General features: G+C 31.8%; 1 protein-coding gene across 2 annotated transcripts in view; it reads left to right on the top strand.

Annotated features, from left to right (window-relative positions):
* Window positions 1-3713: 3713 nt before the first annotated feature.
* oc (homeobox protein OTX2) overlaps window positions 3714-19827 on the top strand; it is a 59469-nt gene continuing 43355 nt past the window's right edge. For both annotated transcript variants that reach the window (XM_076131678.1, XM_076131679.1), the window contains exon 1: window positions 3714-3971. The gene's annotated coding sequence lies outside the window, so the exon portion shown is untranslated. The remainder of the gene's footprint in view (window positions 3972-19827) is intronic.

The raw sequence follows: 19827 nt of genomic DNA on the forward strand, positions 1-19827 counted from the left end.
CCTCCCACGGTAACTTTCAGGTTTGTACATACCATATTGATTCTTGTTTATGAAATTGTCATTCTGCTTCAACAGAGAAGGTTCATTATAAAATGATTACTATCCAGAATAAGGTAGTTCAGTATTCAAAAACACATTTTAGTATAAAAATACGACATAGTGACGTCACAGTGTCGTATTTTCGTTGGTATCAAATGAGTGTCTAAGAAAAATGTCTCACCCCCGGTTTCTGAGTACATTTAGCGGTAGTTTATCTATTCAATAGCGTTTTTTTATATGAGTTTAAACGCTATTGAATTGATAAACTACCGCTAAATGTACTCAGGAACCGGGGGTCAGTCTGCAATAAGTATTACAATTTCAACATTATTTACGAAAAAATAGCGCAGCGTGAACATTTGGATGCACCTTTTAAGAGTACAAGTTTAATATTTTTTCGTGAACCGTGTCAACTACCTGATTGCTCCTAACAATATGCAAGTCTAATGAAGTCTCGTTTGAATATTTCTGAGCAACTCTTTCCTCAGGTTTTAATAAAATTTGATACACCAATAGTTTATAACCTAACATTCATACTTTTTACCCTATGAAATCTTTTCACGCAGCCCTAGTTAAAGCCGCAAGCTGGCTATTTTATAATCCATAGACACCCCAAACGTTTTATGCGTTGTTTCTTCAAAGATATATAATAAAAATAGTAGGCAATAGTAGGAATTCGTTTATAGCCTATCCTAATCCCTTAACGATATAGTTAGGGACCCGGTAGCGCATCTTAACACAATTTATAGCCGTCATATCAATTAGATAAACGTGTTGTGAGGCCATGGATTTTTGAATCACATTTTAGCCTTTTTTGTAGCCTATTTGAGTGTAGTTTTCTAGTGATACCGTTATATGAGGTTAGGTTTAGAATTTGTTCGGTTTTTTAAAAAGTTCGTCATATTATTATGATAGAAACGGAGTAGTTTATGTCAAAGTTTGTAAATAATTTTATTCTTCGAAAATTGCTGTAAGGAGGTTTAAAAAAGTACCTAAATGTGTTTTTTATGCTGTTATATAGGTACATAAATATAATGCTGTGATTTTTGTATGCAGTGGTATTTACAAAAGTAACTTTTATAACAAACTTAAATAGAAAATTTAACACATATTTACATGTTACAGTTTTGTCGTAATGAGGATAACAAGTGTTTCTTATGTTCTTTAAATGCTTGGATAACTTGTAAACTGTAGCCATCACCAAATACTTAATTAGGTAATTAATACAATATACATACCTACATACAATTCTTAATACCTACCAAAGAATGCATATTCCATATTTATACTTCATTTAGTTTTTTCTTTTCGCTTATTCTGCAATAATCCTAGCGTGTCCCGTTCGATGTACTCTTTTGAAACAAAACGGTCATTATAATTTATAATTATTAAGTGTTTAATTACTAAACGATACATTAATTATAGTTCTTTTTGTAAGTCATATATAGGTCTTTAATTTCAGATTATTTTTAAATTAATTAACGTTTTTATAGAGAGCTATTATTTTGTTATATAAGGCCGATTCAAACTGCACTTGGCCAGCGTTATGGACTTAAGGCCTAACCCCTCCTCGTTTGGGAGGAAACCCTTGCCCAGCAGTGGGACAGTACCGGAACATTAAAAGAAATCCCATCGCCCATCGCTTGGCAAAGGCCTAAATTACTATTATTAATTAAAGTTAAGTTAAAATTTTATTGAAAATGTGTAATCTAAGCCATTTTACTTTAAATTTGGTAACCATTGACTATTTTTTTTATAAATATTTAAAAAATCTGGTTGTGTTTCATATAGGTAGGTAGGTATTATAATCATTGTAAATCTTCAGGCGACTGAAAAAACCCTGTTTCTTGCTAGATCTTTTCGTAAGGCTCCACCTCCATTCCGAGCTAGTGGTAGGGCCAACAATTATTCTATATTATATGCCAACATTTGACCTGAATGAATATTTTTTAAATTGAAATCAAATCATATAGTAAAGCATGATTTAAACAAAATACCATGTATAAAAACTAATATTACCAGAAAACATTACAATTTTTAAAGATTAAAAAACATTAAAAAACACTTAGGAATTACAGGTGGATTTCGAGTATTCCATAAGCCAAACCTTTTCTTTTAAAAAGTCCACTATTAGCCATTTTTACTGTTTTAATTCACATTTAAAATGGCGGATTAACGCTAAGCTGACAATAGTAACATTGATGGGTTTATTTTAAACGTCTAGCCTTTTGTTGTAATACTACGAATGTTTCATCTTATTGTTTTTAAAATTGAGAAGTAATTGGAATTGCAACTTGTTATTTTTTGTTAAACTGTCATGGCGGACATGCGTTTTGTCAAAATTATTTGTATGTTTTAATAGACATGCTTTGCTTTTGATTATAGTGTTTTTTATTGTAATTTAATTAAAGAATAGCTGATATAATTAACGTCATCAAACTTGTGGTTTGTAGGTACACATAATACAAAGCACAATAGTATTAGGTTTTAATATAATCAACGAAAATGAGAATTAATGGAGCTTTCCTTAGTTTCTTCTCACAATACTATTCGTTATGAATATAAAATGCCGTTCAGACTACGGTGCAAGAATATAAGGCTTGCACTGATATTGTTTGTTCTGTATCCAAATAGTAGGTATAATAGAAAGATCATAAACGAAAACATTCAATATTTTATGAAATTTAGTAAATATTTATAAAACAAACAATTAGGTTTTAGTGTAAGTATTTCTTTATTCGAGTTTAACTTCTTAAGTAACTAAGTGCCGGGGAAACTTAACAGTTAACAAAACAATACTAAATAGGTAGGTACACATATTTTTGTTTTATGTGCAAAATCATTAAAACCTCCTTCCAATGACGTCATAATAATCATTGTTATAAAAATAAAGTTAAAGCTTTTGAAGTCAATGACTGTTGGTTAAAAATGTTAATTTTGTACAAAAAACCGTTCCTATGTATCTGTTAAGTCATTTTTCATATTTTTTATACGATAGAGTACATAGTTATAGTAAATTGTGTTTTGAAAGTATAATTGATGTTATAAATTATCTTTGTCGGCCTATCCGTAGTCAAAGGGAATGACGCAATCTTTAAATTCAACAGTAACTAAATATAAGTTTGTTATAACAAAAAAATACAGTAAATTCTATAATTAGCTTCTAATGTCTTAATGTAAGAAAACCCAAGCTTAGCCCCTCCCCCATTACGGGAGGAGACCCTTGCCCAGCAGTGGGACATAAATGGGTCACATTTAATTATTTAAGTACAAAAAAGACACAAACTACATTGAGCCTTTTTAACGTAACTTCCTAGAAAAAAAACAATCCATCTATTCATTAAACAAATACATTTATTACCTAGTAGCATTATACAAACCACAAAATATCATAAACTAAGTTTCATGAATAAACCAGGAACGATAGAATGAGCATGACACGGACAATTAAGTAGAACAATAGCGCGCGTGTTGGAGACGCCCACTAACAATAGGCCACCATCAAATTACGCCATCCCACAGACCACCTACATAATGTGCACAGGTAAGTAAGAACTGTCGCCAAATAGATAATAAACAGAAATGTTATCTGTTTTTCCTTTTTTTACCTGAAAATGGTCGAGGGGTGGGGCGTGGGACGCGCGGGGCGACCCGATGCGGCAGTCTGGCTCTGACCGCGCCAGCGCTTGCGTCTCCGCACCGCGCACCGAACGAAACGGCCTAAGTACAACAACGAAACACAATTTTCGGACATAAACGCTCAACCGACGTCCCTGTGATAAGATAATTCAAGTCTCAGTCGTGTCTTGCCCGTGCCGAGTGATCATACGGATAATTAACCTTTATTTTCACATTATTTTCCTAGTGTATTACCAAGTTTCACAGTCAGTGCGTTCGTGAACAGTTGAAAGTTTGGATTTTGACGCGAATAGGTAAGTTTTTATTTACTTTTTTCCGCTTTTTAACTTTTCTTCGTGTTGCGTTGTCGGAAACGTCCGTCAAATCATGTGTTTTTGTAACAAATAAACAATGTTGAAGTTTTCAAGTGCATAAGTAATTGACTTTTTTTGTACATACGTGTCATTAACCTCAAACAATAATGTGTAATACCCTCGCAATCAAATCTTATTATCTTAATTTTTGTATTACCCGCGTTGGAATTAAAAATGATCGTTCGGGAATATTAAAAAGATAACATCGCGTCTTAGAGAAACCTTCCTACTAATTTAAAGTGCTACAGTTATTTTCCACGTTATATAAACTCTAATGTTATCGTGCAAGGAAAAGGAAAATAAAATTAAAAAAAAACTACGTGAGGCAAACGTCGCGTGCCAGTTTAGGCCTATCTGTAGAGCATCGATATCAATTCGATATCTTTTATATCTGCGATTAGTGTTTGTCGAACTAGACATTACGAAAAATCAGTTGCCTAATGCTAGTTTAAAATAAATTAGTTTTATTAAAAACATTATTATGACAACATTTTATTTAAGATATTTCTGTTTTAGAATGGAATAGATACTAAACAGATGTGTTATTTAATCGTTGAATTGAAGACTTAATAAACAAATTGTTATAGGTACTTACATAATTTTACTTTTTTTTTCTTTGCGCTATAAATATAATAATTTTATTACCAATAAAATAATTGTAGTTGAATAAAATATAAATACACCTAATACCTATGTTATTTTTAATGTACGCCAGTAGTTGTTATTTATTGTTTTTCTAGCTTGAACTAGTACAGTTTTTTTATTAGTGTAAAGACTCACTTTTCCAAAGTTATTAAAAGTTCTATAAGAGCAGTATTTGCTAAGAAATATTTAAGTTATTTTGCAAACAAAAAGATAGTCGATTACATACACTAATGAGTTAAGTAGCATCAAATTAGTATACAAACCCACATCGCATGATCAGACTCATAAAAAAAAGCTAAAAAACCTCAATATCGTTGTATAATCGAGCTTTTTCTAATAAAGTGAAATATAAACGTATTTAATCACAGTCTACAAACCACTGTGATTTATTCCAACACTATTTTTCTCACCTCTATTCCATAGACAATATTTATGCGAGTAAAAAAAAGCAATTTATTCGATTCGAATTTAAATTGAAGATCGATCGCGCATAAAATAAGTGACACTCATATTTTTATAATTGTTCGTACATTTTGAGTTTATTTTAGTAATTAATTATGTATTGTTTGCAAGATTTTTAAGTTTCGTGTCGAATTATCAAAATATACCTACTTATGATTAACTTCTTCGCCCGCGACTTCGTCCGTGTAAAATGGTTTCCCGCGGTAAAAAGCCAGTCCAGTATATTTTAGTAAAATAGTAATAAGCATAGATCCATTCATACTAACAAACTTTCGCATTTATAATATTAGTAGGATGTTGATGAATTTAAAAAAAGCCATGACAGTTGCCTGTCTTAAAAGTCATGTCGCGTTATTTTCCGATAAAATATCTATTACATTAAGTACCTATAATAAAAGTTATTTTATCGAATGAATATATTTGATTAAAATGTTAATTTCTATAATTAAAATATTTACTAACAAAAGATATGAAATCTAATAAATCATTTTTATTGATATAAAATATTGAATGAAAGTGCCAATTAATAGAACGAGGTTAATATAATTTTGCATGCATTTTGGTTCATGCAAATTCATAATATCGAAATTTTGCAAACAAATTTATATCATAAATATAGAATAATTAATTTTATGAAAGTATATAATAATTATGGAAAGTGAACTTTTAATTACAAATGTTTATTCAGTTATTAATAAGACACTGGCACTCGATATATCAAAATTATTAAAACACTAATTTCAGCCCGCGACTTCGCCCGATACAACTGATTTCCCGGGATAAAAAGTATCTATTGTGTTAATCTAGGTTATAAACTATATGTGTACCAAATTCAATGAAAATCCCTTCAGTAGTTTGCGTGAAAGAGTAACAAACATAATTACATCTATCCTTACAAACTTTCGCATTTATAATATTAGTAAGATAGGTTATTATTAGTTACTTTGATGACCATCGCTTCTCATTAAATGAAGCGTTTATTTGGATCTAATAATAATAGTGTTTAAAATACAATAAGAAGTATAGGTATCCGTCTTTCCACTTTTATGACTAAACCGCAAGACCGATTTTGATGCAACTTTGCATGAAGATAGTTTAAGATCCGGGACTCATAGGTTTTGTTTTTTGTTCCATTAGTATTGTAAGTAGTTTAATAATTACAAATTACATTCATATACTATTATAAATACTTATTGGTACTAAATAGTTAATAGTTTAATATAAAACTACAAATAAGGTTGATGGATGGGTAAGATAAAGTTGAATTTAAAATGACTGTTATAGTAATTTATAACTAACTGAAGTATATTCATTAAAATAATTTATAATCAACGTAAGTACTTCGCGTAAGAATAAAATATATAGAACTAATTAAAATGCACTTTTTTATGTTTTTAGGGTTCTTTAGCCAAAGGGTAAAAACGGGACCTCATTACTAAGACTTCGTTGTCTGTCTGTCACCAGACTGTATCTCATGAACCGTGATAGCTAGACAGTTGAAATTTACACAGAATGTGTATTTCTATTGCCCCTAAGATATCAGAAAAAACAAAATTAACTAAATAGTTAAGGGGGCTGCCTAGGGCCCATACAATAAACGTGATTTTGTTGTTAATAATCTTGTTTAAATAAATAATAATGGTACGGAACCTCGTGCGCGAGTCCAACTCGCATTTAACTAGTATTTTCTATTACTTTTACTTTTTTTTATCTAGTAACCCTAATGTCATAGTCGTTAAAAAAAAAATACTGGTCACACTCATTGATTGATTTATAAAGGTAATTAAAACAGGACATTAGGTCATAAATATTAATTTTATATTATAAATAAATTATTTTACTTTAAAAGGTTAAAATAAGTAATATTATAGTGGAAGTATATTTTCTAAGGTAACTTAGCTAGAACGGTTAGAACTAAGGTAAGGTAAAGGTCTAACGTCTAGGTAACGGCTAGAACTATTAAGACCGAATTCGTAGTACTTACTATTGTCAAATGAAAATGCAACATTGATCATTTGGTTTCAGCCTACTTTTATGTTTTTCACATATTAGGAGTGATTTTATGTATGTATGTATTTTGGAATAAAAAATAGATTCATTCCGTTTTTTCTCTATCCGATTCACTTTTACTCGATTTTATGAAGCATAGTTTAAAATGATTAATTAATTAATATTTAACATAAACATTAATCGATTTCAATTTATTAAAATAAAATCTGACAGCACTACGCTTAGTATGTACTAAATTACTAATACACATACATCAAGACGCTGCCTAACTCATTTCAAATTACCATTTCCTTTACCTAAATCTAATAATTTATTTATATCGTCAATATCCTGCCCACGCCCTAATGTACCCATCCGCCCCAACTATTGTATGAAAACCGCCCCTACATCATTCATTCATTCACTCATTCACTTAGGGATACGGGTAATGCAAGGGTACTTCTCTATTGTCGAATTATAATCTGTGGAAAAAAAAATGATGGAAAGGGTGAATTTTTCGGCTGCTATAAATTAAATTTCTATTCTACAATGCGTTAGAATAAGTAATTATTGAAACTTTATTATTACTGAAAGAATGTTAATAATTATATAAGTAGAAATACTTGCATGGCCAGATGCATGGATATCGATGCGAATGAGGCAAGGGAAGTTTGTTAGGATCGTAGGTACCAAGTAAGTAGTCTTAGTAGCTGCTTAGACGTTAACAGATCTTTTTAAAATCTTTATATATGTAATTCTTCTGTAAGTGTGCATGTCACTGAACTTCTCTTAAACGACTGGACCGATTTTGATGAAATTTTTTGTGTGCATTCAAGGGGATCTGAGAATGGTTTAGATTATTAAAAAAAGTTTAAAATGTTCAAATTAAAGACAGGTGTAGACAGGACAACGACTGTCGGGTCCGCTAGTATCTTATAAATCCAAAGGTGTAAAATTGAAACTATTATTTCATCTTAAAAACCATCATAAGAAGCAAAAGAAGGTCCTAATAATTTAAGAAGCTACATAAAACAAACAACTTATTCAGAGAAATAAATGTATTAGCATACTTAAAACTAAAATGCATATAACTACCAAAAAATCGTAACAAAAAAGTACATTTCATTGTATTTCTGTCACTATACTACACTTTTAAAGTGCCGTACACCGGTACCAAATAGTACCTATAAGTGCCCCGCTGTAGGGCGCTTCTTAGGGCGTGACACAATAAGCCACGCCTACTCGATTATTACCCCTTACTACCCCGGCTAAGGGGGTGAAACCAAGTATTTTTTGTATAAGATTCTCGACTGAATAAAATATGGTGAAATTTTTTTGGGTATAGTGAGATGAATATTTTTTGGCAACGTTTATTTGTTAGTACTATTGTTCGTGGTTTTACTTGCATTGGTTTTTCGAGAAGAAATGTAATTTATTTACTTACATACGTTCTTGTTCAAAGTATGGGTAGGTTATCCGTTTTACAAAATTTCTTCATAATTGGCTCAGCATTATAGCGGCAAGCCTAATTTTGGATTGATTTGTACTATGTTTAAAATTCTTAGACTGATATGTAGAAGTTTTGAATTAGGTAGTATACTGACCAAGTTAAGCAACTCTTTCTGCGCATGCGGTATAGATGGGTCGCCAAGTCGTTTGTGAGTGTTTGATTCAAAAATGTAAAAAATACATTTCGTTACAAGTGTTCTCTATGAACATAGTAATATTTGAGCAAATGCTATAATTCAATAACTATGCCAAAAGTTAAACACTTACTTAATCTTTAAATTGAATGATCGGGTATCTCTTCTTCTCCCTAAAATGTATGCCTTTACACAATTACTAAAGAACTAAGCGACGGTACTGCTATCTACTTATTACTAATCGCAAAGATATCATCAACAAAAGAAACAAAAAGAACTAGCAAAAGAAACACAGCTCTTTAAAAAAATACAAATAAAATAATATACTTAATCACTTATAAAGTCTCTAATACCACCAATTCCCCCTTTTTCAACCCCGTCTTGCTACCCTAATTACCTCCCAAACAAAACATAAACATTTATCTGCAACTAATTAGCCGTCTCGTTAAGGGTGGCCACCCTGCACCATAGACAAACACTCTTTTATCGATGCACTTTGAATCTAATCGCAGATTATAAATTGTAGGGGTCGTCGTTTTGGTATTTTAATGAGCAATTATTGATGCTCATTTTTAAGCTTAAAAGTTTTGTAGTGTTATCAATGAAATCTATGCTAATAATATAATAAAACTGCCCGGGTGCGAGTTGATCTCGCGCATAAAGGGTTCCGCACCGTTCTTTATACAAACAGCAATAAATACCGTTTGTTGCATGGGAACTTACTAAGATAGTATTTTTTACAATCATTTACTTAAAGTAATTTATGTAAAGTATTTAATTTAGATCAAATATTAATACAATAACTTAGAAAACGCACATAGGCAGTTACGCTCACCGGTCGGTAAACTATCTATGCGTTAAGCAACCCTTGGCGCGGACGTTCCAAAGATAGGTGACCGCATAATGGTATTTGAACTGAGCGTCTCCGTGCTTCGGAAGTAATAATAATAAAATGTTAAAAGTCAGCCCCAGTTGTCACTTAAGATACCAGTCGTTGAGCCATGTTAAAGGCCTTCCGGGCCGTCTGAACAAATATTCACTAGGTTGACCAGTAAACATACAATAAAAGAAAAGTAACTTAAAACAACTAAAATCAAATTAGTTACATAAATCTAAAAAAACATATTTTACAATTGTTTCTACATTTATAACTAATTGCACCTAGTAATTACAATAAAACAGAAAAACTTATAAAGTGATCAAAGGCAATAAAAACTCGTTGCCTAACTAACCATAAACTAGAAAAAAGCATTTGCCGCCATAGAGCAAAAACAATATGGCGCTACAGTCCACGAGGCACGTCACTAATTAAGCTTCGATACAAACTAATGACATACAAATACCAATTATTTCTATATTTAATAACTAATGTTATAAATTGTAACCAAAACAGGATTAAAATATAATCTTTACTGATATTGTGTGTGTGAAAGTCTGTCTGTCTATATGTTTGACTTTGACGGCTAAACTTCTTAGAGAAAGGAACTTGTTAAAGATTTATGCCTACTTTAATAACTCCTAGATAAGTATGAGATAGCTTATAGGGTGAAATTTAGTTATCACTAGCTGACCCGCGCAACTTCGCTTGCGTCCGATAAAAATGGGTCAAAACTTTCCCCGTTTTTGTAACATTTTTTACTGCTGCTCTGCTCCTATTAGTCGTAGCGCGGTGATATATACCCTTCCTCAATAAATGGGCTATCTAACACTGAAAGAATTTTTCAAATCGGACCAGTAGTTCCTGAGATTAGCGCGTACAAACAAACAAATAAACAAACTCTTCAGCTTTATAATATTAGTATAGATACGAGAGCTCTTTGCTGTCACTCTATTCATCACTATTATCCGACATTTTTCCATAAACCAAGAAACTTTTATACTACTTTTTTAAACCAACCACAATAGCTAAATACCCATACTAATATTGCAGATAGCGCATTAGTTAGTTTGCTCTCCTGATATTTAAAAACAACTTAACCTATTTGGATAACATTTAGCAGGATAATGGACTATATCATGAGTATAGTTTTCGGCTATTTCTATCGCAGACAGAGTCAGGAGCGTAAGTTAGTAAGGGAATTGAAACCCAGCTTCTGAGGCACATTTAGCGATAGTTTATCTATTCAAACAGTTATTTTTATATGAGTTTAAATGTTATCGAAAACTAACGCGAAATGTACCTCAGAAACCGGGGGTATATTGAGTAGATACATAAGCGTAGCCGCAAATATAACTAGTTAACTAATATTATAAATTTTAATACCTTAAATAATATTTACTGACAGATCGAAGAATTACAACCACAGATTATAAGCCGTACATAGAAACAAAATAATCGGATTGTTTGTTGATAATTAAACTAAACTATACCAATGTGAATTCGCTGAAAATGTACAATATAATACCGGGAATGTTAGTAACAATTAGTTTATAATTAACGTGAAAATCGTAGAGTAGTTACTGTACAACAAAATGAATAATCTCGAATTAGTTCGTAATAGTTCGGTGAATAACACTGGCAGTTTAATTTTGTATAAGGTTTATTATCTATACTATCTATACTAATATTATAAAGCTGAAGAGTTTGTTTGTTTGTTTGTTTGAACGCGCTAATCTCAGGAACTACTGGTCCGATTTGAAAAATTCTTTCGGTGTTAGATAGCCCATTTATCGAGGAAGGCTATAGGCTATATAACATCACGCTACGACCAATAGGAGCAGAGTACCAGTAAAAAATGTTACAAAAACGGGAAAAAACATGATTCTCTTATGTGACGCAAGCGAAGTTGCGCGGGTCAGCTAGTGTACAATATAATACCGGGAATGTTAGTAATAATTAGTTTATAATTAACGTGAAAATCGTAGAGTAGTTACTGTTTGAAATAGTTCGGTAAATGTTTCGGTTTTATTTATTTAAATAAAACTGGCAGTTTAATTTGGAATAAGGTTTATATTTTTTTATATATATATATAATTCTTCTGTAAGTGTGTATGTCACTGAACTTCTCTTAAACGACTGGACCGATTTTAATGAAATTTTTTGTGTGTGTTCAAGGGGATCTGAGAATGGTTTAAATTATTTAAAAAAGTTTCAAACAGGACAGGACAACGTCTGTCGGGTCCGCTAGTTTTTTTATAATATCTTTGTTTTTCCAGCTTTTCAATGCATAATATATAACTATTTGTATTTAATAACTAGTTGTTATTCGCAGTTCCGCTTGTTAAGTTTTATAACAAAAGTAGCAATTAGAATTTGATGAATTTGAAAACGTACTCATAAGTTTAACATGCTCAGTAAAACAACCTCTCCAATTTTATATAATATGCAATAGTTAGTAATAGGTTATATTTATATATACAAGCAAAACTTCAATACATTTTTAAGCTACTAGCTTATGGCCGCCAGTTCGCCCACTTTAAAGATTTTCGAAAGATAAAAAGTATTCTATGAGTTAATTCAGGTTTTAAACCACCTATGTACCACATTTAATTCAAATTTGTTCAATGGTTTTACCCATAGACACAAACTATCGCATTTATAATAAAAGATAGTTATTATTGAAAGTCACACAACCGGATATCTATAAGATATCTTTCAGTTTTATGAAGCAACGGTAGATAAGGCATTAGGTATATTACGTGCGTAGGTACATTAACATAATAACAATTATACAGGTGTTTTTTATGATAACAATCTTTTGGATAAGACATACACTTGAATATAAATATAATTTTGGAACGAATATATTTTAAACTTGCTGACTGCGTAACTTCGCTTGCGTCACATAAGAGAGAATGGGTCATATTATTCCCCTCTTAACATTTTTTACTGGTACTCTGCTCCTGTTGGTCGTAGCATGATGTTATATAGCCTATAGCCTTCGTCGATAAATTGGCTATCTAAAACTGAAAGAATTTTTCAAATCGGACCAGTAGTTCCTGAGATTAGCACGTTTAAACAAACAAACTCTTCAGCTTTATAATATAAGTATAGTTTACATTAAACGATCAAATGAGGGAGTCTAGTCATTTTAACTGCTGCTGCTAACTGCTGGACAAGGGTCTCCTCCCAAACGTAAGGTTAGGCCTTGAGTCCATCACGCTGGCCAAGAAGGGCTTAGGGACTTTGCAGGTCCTTTAGAAATGGAGTTTAGTGAAATAGTAAGTTTTGAAATATGTTTGCTTGAATACATATAATAAAAATATGTTAATATAGTTTTATAAACAAAGTATATCTTCGCGTCTGTCTGTCTGTCCGATAAACTGAAAGTACTTAACGGATTTTCATGCGATTCCATCAATAGATAGAATGATTAATGAGGAAGGTTTTATTGCTAATTTATGAAAATATGATTACAATACAATTGGAGATATCGATCAAATCTTAGCACGGGCTTTTAAAGTTCAGGTGACAAAATATTTGCCGATTATACATCAACTGAGGTAAAATTTTAATCATCAATCTAGAATTTCTTCTAACTATGTTGGAGTCGGCTTCCAGTCTCACCGAATGCAGCTATTTTTTTTTCTTTGAAAAGCAAAATCAAAAATACAAATGAATGGAATAATAACCAAAAAAAAAACCGATAACTAATCACGTGTGTTCTAATCAAATTAACATTGAATATTTTTTGTAATTAGATTAGCCAAAATATATCATCAATCGTTTCTGTTATCAATAACCTGACAACCATGATGTTATCATAACGTATTACATGACCGTATCTTTATTTATCGATAAAATTTTCGGTAATTATCGATAACAATGTACAAGAGTATCGATTTAATTTTATTAGTAATGAATAACACGCGTAATTCTCAATTATTGCCAGATTATATGTTATTTCTTTGTATATAGATTAAAACAGTTTTATTTAGGTTTTATAAGATTAGTGTGTTACTGATTTTTATTGTTTTGGAGGATCTTTGACAAGTATGTGTCAGTAATTGACATAAATTTGATTAGGTTTGATTTTGTTTCACCCGAAAGTGTAGAAATACACCCCTTTTTTCACCGTTCATACTTATAGGCCTCTGCGAGCATATTGTCATTCACGGGGCTCGATGCCATCGAGCTGCTGTTCAGAATATTCAAACAACAACTGGAAAAACTAACGCTCTCATTCATAAACACACTATAAACCTATTTTAGTTAAAACACTACTATAATATGTTTTCTGTTTTTCATTTCGCTAAGGAGTGAAATAAACAAAACACTTTTTAAGCCTTTCATAACTTCATATATTTTTATGAATAAGAGGGTTAATCTTTGTGCTTATAAGATAGAATTAGTTTATCAGTACGCTTATGATTAAATCTACAAATCCTTACAGTATAGTGCTACTGGGCGTGAATCACGAAGTCATAATCTGAAATTAAAAACACTAATTAGTGGTATACTTATTAATTATGTTATCATGTTCTCAATAGTATCCCGGAGTTTGTTTAGTTGTTCGGTATATGCAAGGCTTTTTGGCATTACTTTCTATTACACGTAACTAATACTTAAAAAAGGGTGTAAAATTCGGTACACTTCTAGGCTTACATTCTTAGTTTACACAAGCGTAAGGTTATGAAAAAAATTACACTTCTTAATATCATTTTAATTTTTTCTTGTCTGTTAAATCAAAATTATCATCAATTTTGCAAAAAATTCGATTTTGTAAGCAATTGAAAGTTAGGTAGAACATCCACGTATGAACACGTGGTCTTAACATGCACTTATCATTTCCATTATCGTCATTTTGTGAGGAAAAACCACCAAAAATTATTGTTTTTCCTCATTCATCATAATCTATACTATTCTATTTTTATTGTAGAACGGAAACTTGATATAAATCTTATCGATAAAATGATGATACTGGGTGACGAATTCATTCATTATATTCTAACTACCTTCGCATTGCTCAATGAAATACAAAAGATAATATGAATATCTCATCATCAGGATAGCCTTTCTTCCAACTATGTTAGAGTCGGCTTCCAGTCTCATCGGATGCAGCTGAATAACACTATTTTACATGTAGCGACTATCAGACCTCCACAACACAGTTACCTGGGTTATAACACGATACCCTTCGGTAAGACTGGTTGCCAGACTTTCAAGCTTCTGACTATTGTCTTTGAAAATGACTTTTGACTTTGAAATTCTTTGCTATAATTGCAATTAGTTTATAAATTGTTTTGAGTCGACTTTAAAAAAAAATGCATGATCTTTTAAAAACAGATTAGTGAAGGTTGCTTTGGCTTTTGACCTTATTTAAAAAATAAAAAATATTCCTCGTTTTAAACAAAAATTACTATAAGGAAATAAAAATAATGTTTTATAGTCCAATGCCTTTTATTATCGTTTTTGATAAAGTTGTTGATAAGTTAGTTCTATCTGCCCTTGCGCGGATGTTATAAAGTGAGAGAAAATTCTATGTTTTAATGTGTTAAGGAAATGTTTCATGAGAAAGCCTTAAAAAACATATATTAATTTAATAATACCTTAAGATGATGTTTTCATGGGAAGAATATAAAAAAGAAAATTGCAGTGAAAATTTATACATAAGCATAAATACGAAAATCTGTCTGTCTGAAACACGATCACCATTGACCTGAATCAAACTTGTTACTATTTTTTTAACCCCTAAGTCGTAACATTTTATATAAGTTTGCTACTTACGACAAAAGAAAAATGTGTCTATGCTTATAATGCTAAAATTGTTAATTAATTTGTTCTGTAACTTATATTTTTTCGACAATTCATATAGAGTAGCTATTGTGACTGGTTAGTATACATATTACAAGATAGGCTGTATGTTTTAAACGCGTACGCTGAAAGAAAACTAGCCAGCTTTATCTATCGTTCTCTGCTCACGTAGGCCCTTTTACAAAATTCTCAAAAATGGGCGCGTTTTGTCAACCCAGTAGCTCATAGATATAAATGACATGGTTGCGATATCAACTGGATCTGGCTACCTTCGATGTAATCGAAGCAAGGAGGTCACGTAATAGCCAAATTGTTTAAAAACATGATAATTCATTATCAGTGATAACTTATCGTGATTGAAGACTTGTAATGTTACAATTATATTTCATTGGTTTCCTGCAGATAACTGCAGTATACCTTTGGACTGAATTAACTAGTTATTTTCCGTGAATTTGTAAAACTGTACGTAAAAGGCGAGCCGAATTTGAAGCCATTGGTCTTGCTCGCAAGTGGTCAAGAGTACCAAACCTAAATTAAAGACTAAAGACGGCACAGGTCAGTAGATTCAGAGATCAGTTTTAATATCCCGTCTTCATAAAATACCTCTTCAGTCTCAAATTTTTCACAAATGTTTCTTGATAGACAATATTGTTTTAAACATAAACGTATCATAAAAGGTAGTTGCATAGTACTCGTAAATGGCGAACCTGTATTTCAAAATGTATGGATGTGAATGAAACTAAAGCACTTTCTGATCGTACCAAGTGGTGTTCCTAGATCTCTGCCTTACATCTTGGAAAAAAGGCGTAATTACTTTATTATTGTATGTATGTTAAAATGTATCATGTTGGACAGTTAATCATATAAATCTGTATATTGAATATCACATTATTATATACCAGATTGTTTTGACACGGATTTACTTCAATATAAACGTAAACTATGATGAATGTTCCTTATGTTGAAGTTAATGCTAATCGCAGATCAATGAATTATAATCTCAATATTGCATCGATAGCGCATAGTTCTTGCATATATACCTACTGTAATATTTAAACTACTGACCTATGAGATTTACTACGATGTTTTATAATGCTTTAAAGGCTTGAAAATGGAACCAAATCTATACTATATAATATTATAAAGCTGAAGAGTTTGTTTGTTTGTTTGAACGCGCTAATCTCAGGAACTACTGGTCCGATTTAAAAAAATCTTTCAGTGTTAGATAGCTCATTTATCGAGGAAGGTTATAGGCTATATAACCTCACGCTACGGTCATTAGGAGCGGAGTAGCAACGAAAAATGTTACAAAAACGGGGAAAAATTTGTCTCATTCTCTTAGGTGACGCAAGCGAAGTTGCGCGGGTCTGCTAGTGAATATATATTTTCTTTATTACTTTAAATATTTTTTTCCCTAATCACAATACACAATACATGAACTGCGTTTATTTTGCCTAATGCTTTACGCATGGGCTACTCCATCCAGCTACCACAGTCAGGGTATCCTGAGCTGAAACGTACTGAAATACGAAACGTTTAATTGCTTTAATTCCCGTTTAATATTACACCCTGCCGTAAATATTGAATACTAGCTGACCCGCGCAACTTCGCTTGCGTCACCTAAGAGAATGGGTCAAAATTTTCCCCGGTTTTGTAACATTTTTCGTTGCTACTCCGCTCCTAATGACCGTAGCGTGATGTTATATAGCCTATAGCCTTCCTCGATAAATGGGCTATCTAACACTGAATTTTTCAAATCGGTCTAGCAGTTCCTGAGATTAGCGCGTTCAAACGAACAAACAATCAAACAAACAAACTCTTCAGCTTTATAATATTAGTATAGATAATATTAGTATAGATTTGTATTTTTCTCAGCCTAGTCTAATTTAAGCATATTTCTTTATAATCCTGTACAACAATAGACGCACCACTTGAATATAATTTGTATTTTTCTCGATATATCTCTCTATTTTTAGTTTCAACTTTATTCTTACAGTCTCCTCTAACTTTGTAGTGAAGCTTCCAGCTCATTAGTGTGAGCAGTGGCGCCAACATTACGACATTTGATCTTGAATGAGTTCACGCTACATCGACGTATGTACTCACATAATGGGGATTTGAAGATAAAGATTTGTGTATACCAACCAGTGAGAGATAGACTATAGTTGTAATATAATAAGCGATGGTTTCGTTTACAATTATACTAGCTGACCCGGCAAACATTGTTTTGCCATATAAATTAAAAAAAATGGTGTCACTTAGGGGTATGAAAAATAGATGGTGGCCGATTCTCAGACGTATTCAATATGCTCACAAAATTTCATAAGAATTGGTCAAGCCGTTTCGGAAGAGTACGGTCGCTAACATTGTGACATGGAAATTTTATATATAAGATGATTTTTTTAACACTCAAAGCTTTTTAGCCACCAACATTACCATTAGGTTCTGCGGACTTTCACAAGTCGGCCTTCTTTTCAGGCGGAAGTTATTGATTGTGTTGATAATTAAATGAATATTATATAAGATACTAATGTATACTAAGGTTATCACAGGAAATAACTTGTAGATCGTAAAATCTTAAATCGTAAAGTTAGTTTCTTATCTAATAATTGATTGTTTCTTCCAATCACAATGACCCTTAAACCAATCTTTACATCGCATATCTGATAGTGAACAAAAGCTCAAAGCTAATGAATAAAAAATATCTTAACGATTGAACAAGCCATGGTGTCTATAATAAAAACACGATTATTTACAATTAATTGTTTATTTACAAGAGATAAACAGCATTCTGTGAATTTGACCATCGACCTTACATTTAATAATAAAAATTCATTTTATGAAACAACCATGGGGGCAAAAGTCACCTCAAAGATAGACCAGATTTACCTTTATCCGCAATTTTGTACAACACAGAATGGATCCTGTGTCAATCTATAATTCTAGAGTTATAAATCGTAACCTGTTTTGCAATATTATTTCACAAATCCTTTAAGTAATTGTGTAACAATGATAAAAACTGACCTTTGGAGATAATTTTTCTGCTATTTTCTTATTTACCAGTTGGCAACGTTAGTTAATAACACTTTTACGACTCAACTACTGAAACTATAAACACCAAACTTATGAATTCTATAGTTTACAATCCTAGGAAAGACATAGAATACTAGGTATTCATCAAAAACAAGCGAATGCTGTACATACTTAATACATCCCTGAGGAAGGACATAGCTTACTTATTTCTTAAAAATACGCTAACAAAACCGTGTCAAAAAGCTTGTATAGATAAACTATAAAGTTATAAGACATACAATTTACGTCAGCCAACTTTGTTCATTCAAAAGGCGATCCATGTATAGTAATTGGTTTATTTTTAACCTTCAAAGAGTTTCAAATAATCATATCGTTAGTTCCCAATGGCGCCGTAGCACGGTAGCCACAATTGTAATGCTGAGTCAGTGTGTTCGTTCCCAATTAGGCAGGCATGAATGTCGGTTTACAAACACACAATGGGAGGTAGCTTATTGTATTTTTGTTTACGATAATTGTATGGTTTTGAAATAAGATGTGTTTGGAATAAAAGATGGAGCGAAACGATGAATTTTGTCTATTTCTGTACAAATACTTACTAACATACATAAAATGTATAATTTCAATCTCACGGAACCAAACATTTTTCAGTGAAAATTGGCTGTCTTTTGCATTTAGTTAGTTTTGACGAGAGAATAATAAATTTAAGTTTGTTCTGTATTATCTCTGTTATTTGCCTTGTAGCTTTGTCAGATTAAAATAATATCTGGGTTTTAGTACTAACATTAGAGTAGTATAAAAGCAGGAGCAACCGTAAAAGCTGTTTAAATGAGCTTTACAGCGCTACTTCAGCAATTACAGTACGAAAGACTTATCTAAGTAGTTCTTTTTCAGTTGTTGGGCTAATTAGCCAAATACTTTTGCTATCTAACTAGTAGTAAATAGCGAAAACAATCATGTACTACACACATTTTTAACTCAAAACAGCCCTTCAAACAAAACCTCCCGCCATTTTGACCATAAACAATCGTCGTGTTTTTTACGTCGAGGCAGATGTTCGAGCACATAATGCCTATGTAGTGCTGTAACTAGTTTGACAATGAGTGCACAGCCATCACCCCCAAGGGTGAAGGGACGCCCCTTTTCAAAATAACACTCAACACCCGTTCTGTAATGATAATAATTATAGCGGTTTGGCAAGTTTTAGAACGTTCGTGTATTAAATTTTGTAGTGCGTTTGCGCATGTATGTGTTTTTTTTCTGTTTGTATGGTTTGTGTGTGTACTGATTGATATAGATGCTTTTATGTAAAAGGAAATAAGGGTACTAGGTT

The sequence above is a fragment of the Anticarsia gemmatalis genome, chromosome 26 (genome assembly GCF_050436995.1).
Source record: "Anticarsia gemmatalis isolate Benzon Research Colony breed Stoneville strain chromosome 26, ilAntGemm2 primary, whole genome shotgun sequence".
Taxonomy (NCBI): Eukaryota; Metazoa; Arthropoda; class Insecta; order Lepidoptera; family Erebidae; genus Anticarsia; species Anticarsia gemmatalis.